This window comes from Echinops telfairi, unplaced genomic scaffold (assembly GCF_000313985.2).
Source record: "Echinops telfairi isolate 266 unplaced genomic scaffold, ASM31398v2 ScPeMD7_5;HRSCAF=22, whole genome shotgun sequence".
In the NCBI taxonomy this organism is placed as follows: domain Eukaryota; kingdom Metazoa; phylum Chordata; class Mammalia; order Afrosoricida; family Tenrecidae; genus Echinops; species Echinops telfairi.
In genome coordinates this window covers 34,280,494-34,284,936 of record NW_022103901.1, presented here as the reverse complement: position 1 = coordinate 34,284,936, position 4,443 = coordinate 34,280,494, and positions in this window count along the sequence as shown.

Genomic DNA, 4,443 nt, shown 5'->3' with positions numbered 1-4,443 from the left:
TTCTTGATGTGCACTTACCCTTTATATAAAACTCTCTCTTATACATGAGTTTCTGTGGATTTGTTTCTCTAATGGACCCAGACTAACACATGAGACCATGGAAAATATGATGGCTTGGGTCATATTTAGCCCTCAAAGTGGCATCCATGTGTTTCAACACTCGGAAGAGGTCTTGTGCAGCAGATTTACCCACTGCCAACCGCCAACCATTAGGCTAGCAGCCAAACATAGAATACACACACACACCACCCAATCCCCAGCGTGCTCTGACATTTTTGGTTTTTTGGTGGGGGGGGGGGGCAGCTCCCCAGATGGGAGGGAAGGAGGAAAGAACCAGAAACCTAACTGGCTGCTGTGGGGTCCGTCTCAGCTCACGGCAACCCCGAGACACACTCAACCGCCCTCAGGGTCCTGGTGGCAGAGCAGCTACTGGTTGGTCTGACAACTGAAAGGTCAGCAGTTCAAAACTACCAGCCTAGAAGAGGCTTTCTACTCCCGTAAAAAGCAACGGCTTTGGAAACCCACAGAGGCAGTTTTCCTCTGTCCTAGAGGGTCGCTATGAGTTGACCTCAACTCGAGGGTCCTGTTGGCTGCCATCTTGCCAGAGGCAGACCACCAAGCCTTCCTTCCTCAACTCTGCCTGGTAGCTCGAACCCTCGGGCTTTTGGTGAGCAGCCAAGAGATTAACTTTTGGCCCAAGTCGGGTGGAAGTTGGCTCTAGGGGACCAGCAAGTCTGCGAGGGAAGAGTAGGATGAAGCTGTTTCTTAGGGCACTGCCAGCAGCTCTTGGCCCTGATGGGCACTTGGGGGTGGGTCCACACTTGCAGAGGGGAGGGTAGAGCAGCGGCTCTAGAGTGAGACCAGGGGCAGAGGCAGCTCTCAGACCAGGGTGGTGAGACCTCAGGGTAAGCGTAAGCAATGCCTACAAAAGGTGGCAGGCTGGGCTCAGTCCCACAGCCCTGGTGGCACAGTGGGTTGGTTCCCCAATGGCTGTTAACCACAGGGTCAGCTGTTCGAAAGCCCCAGCCAATCTGAAGGAGAGAGATGAAGCTTACTACTCCGGTAAAGAGTCACAGTGTGGAAGCCCACAGAGGCAGTTCTTCCCTGTCTTCCTATAGGGTGGCTATGAGCCAGACTGGCTCCATGGAAGTGAGTTTGGTATTTTGAGCGGCGGAATCCCACTCCCTCCCAGTGGTCATGCTAACGCACGGCACCCGTGTGGTTTCAGAATAGACTGGCGCCCTGTGGGGCTTCCAGCGGGGACTGATGTTTCTGACGTAGAATGCCAGGCCTGTCTTCCGTGGTACCTGTGGGTAACTCAAACCTTCCCAACATCGCATATCAGCAGAAGAGATCTAATCTCTGTTCCCGAGGGCAGAATGAGGCAGATTTAAGGAACGGATGGGGAAGGGTGGGGGGCGGGGAGAGACAGCAAACTAGCAGTGGGTGCTGGGCTGGAGGAAGGCAGTGGGTGTTTGTTGATGAGTGTCTGAAGGGATCATCAGCATGTGGAGTCTGGAGTCCGTCTGAGAAACCTGACTTGGATCCTGGTCTTGCCCTCCATGGCTGTGGGGTCTTGGATAGTGCTCTCGTCTTCTCCAAGGTTGGACTTCTTTCCCCGGCCCCTCCTCAAGGAAGTAGTCCCGGGAGCCCACCACCCAGGGCAGCTACCTGCAGAGCTGGTCTCCTCACCCTGCTTCTCGGAACCAGCCATGTTCTCCCCACCAGGCTCACAAGCCGCTGGAGTGGGGAGTAGGGACGCAGTGTCAGCCTGTGGTCTGGAGATGAGACAACACCGCCCCTGCCCGCAAAGGACTCTGGGAGAGAGCCAGAGCCTGGCTGAGCAGTGCCCTGGGCCAAGAGGAAAACGCATGTAGCCTCTGGCTTCGTGGTGACTGACGCCGGCTGAAACCGCCACTGGTGTTAGGTGCCATCAGGTGGGCCCTGACACGTGTTCTTACGTCTGCAGCCCCTGTTGTCCATCCATCGTGTCAAGGGCCTTCTTTCTCGCTGCCCCTCCACGTTACCAAGCAGAGTGTCCTCCTCCAAGGCCTGCTCGCTCCTGACAAAGGGGTCAGAAGGACGTGAGAGGAAGTCTCACCATCCTGGCCTCCAGGGAGCACCTGGCTGTTCTTCCTCCAAGACAGATCTGTTTGTTCTTCTGATGACGTTGCGGTTACATGTGGAGCTGCCAACCGCAAGGTCAGCAGTTCAAACCCACCAGCCAGGCTGTGGGAGAAAGAGGAGGCTTTCTGCTCCAGTGAAGAGTTACAGTCTCAGATAGGGTCCCTAGGAGTCGGAATCAAGGGCCCACAGGGGATAATAACAATAACAGCTCAGTGGTGTCCAGTCAGTTCCAGCACATCACTGGCCTATAAGAAAGCCTGGCCACGTTTCCGAGGCTGTAAATCTTTCTCCCTCGGGGAGGCCAGGGGGGTTGAACCACCGACCTTGCTCTCAACCACAGATGATAATGGCAAAGTGTTTTGTAGGACTTTGGATCTGAAAGGCCCAGGCCTGAGGAAGGCCGGAAATGACCATCTCAACCAGTGGGAATATCCATCCAGGAGGCCGGGCCAGGCCCTTGTAGCTAAGTTATAATTTCGCGCGAGACTAAGTCTCGTCTGCCGCAAACGCCGTGGCAGAAGGTTTAAAGTAACTAAATTCAGCAGACTCAACATCGCCCAGCCCGACCCTGAAATTTAAAATAAGAAATTGACGTTAAAGGTGCCTTGAGCTAATTGCAGATATAAATATCACTTAGTGCAGACACCGAGCATCAAACGGAATTATCAGTCCTGGAAAATCGATAGCAACAAATGAGAAGACCCATGGCCTGGGCCTCCTCGCTTTGGCTGTGTGTCTGGGGCCCCTTTTACACGGAGCCGGAGACAGCCCTGGGCTAGGGACACAGGGGTGGGGCCGCCACAGGCAGGGGCCATGGAAGAATCACTCTAGCAGTGTGTGGCCCCAAACCTGCACCCGCTCACCCACATGTCAGGCCGCCAGCCTGGTGTCTACAGCTGTGCACCAAACGGGCCGGCTCTCCCTCGGTCAGTACCATGAGAGATGGCTTTACCAAACCCTAACCCTAACTTTTGCCATTGACTCCCATGCAGACAGACCCTTACTGACCCCCTCGGTCGGTGTCTACAGAGAAAGAGGGTATCTGTGCTGGGGCTGGGGGGGCGCGGGGGTCCTTGCCTCTGAGTTCTTACCAGCTCCTGGGGCGGGAGGGTGGGGTTGGGGGTGTGCTTGTGAAAGGCCAGCTTCCCAAGTCATTCCCCCCTCCCCACCCCATGATATTCTCTCAGCTACCAGAGTCTTGGGAACGGGTGGGGGCGGTGAGGGTCCAATGGTAGAACCAGGAGCCTGGATGCCACTGCCCACCAGGGCGCCCCTGCCTCAGTCACTGCAGGCCTGTCAGCAGAGGGTGTGGACTGGTTCTAGCATCGCTTCCAGACTGAGACAGGCTAGGAAGTAAGGCCTGGCGATCTGCTTCTGAAAACCTGCCCATGAAGACCAGCACCACCTCACGCACTGCCACCCCGCAGCCAAGGGCTGGGAGAACCGCTCTCGACTAAGGCAGACCAGGAAGAAAGGCCTGCCGATTAGCTTCCGAAAACAAATGAAAACCCTGCAGATGCAACACCTCTCTCTCAGCACAGCCCCCACTCCTTCCATGAGGGCGGCCACTGTGGCTGCAGTGCTAACAAAGGCAAGGACTTTGCATGGCGGCAGCTGCACCTCCCGCCAGCGGCCTGCCGTGGGTCGGTCCGGCCTGGCGATCGCTGGCTAGCCTCCAGGGCAGCCTGGAGGAATGCTGCTGTCCCATAGCCCGCCCGCACAGACCCACGGTATTAGAACATCTGAGGTCAGGGACCTGAATGCCCGCTGGGTTGTTAGCTCTGCTGTGGTTTGGTGTTTGAACACGAGAGCTGAGAAGGGCGGCACGGATGATGGACTTGGAACAGGCCGTGGCTGGGCCCTCTGGGCAGGGTGAGAACATGCTGGAAGCCAGCTCAGGGCGGCTGCCCTGCAGGTAGACAAAGGCTCCCCCAGAGCAAGAACTTTTCATTGCGGCAGCCGCACCTCCCACCAGCGGCCTGCAGAGGGCGGGACAGCCCCACGAACCCTATGCTCCCAGACTACTGCTCTCTGTCCCAGGAATTCCAGCTGCCAGGAAATTGCAAAGGAGTCCTGGTGGTGCTGAGTGTTAAGCGTTGGTCTGCAAACTCAAGGTCAGTGGTTCAAACCCACCAGCTTCTGCTCGAGAGAAAAATGAGGCTGCTCCAGATCAACAGCCTCAGAAAGCATAGTTCGTTAGGGTCGTTGTGAGTTGGAGTCTACCCTCCACTGGAGGGCAGTGGGCTTGGGAAGTTGAAAAGGAACCCTGGTGGCACAGTGGGTTATGTGTTGGGCTGCTAACCTCAAGGTCAACAG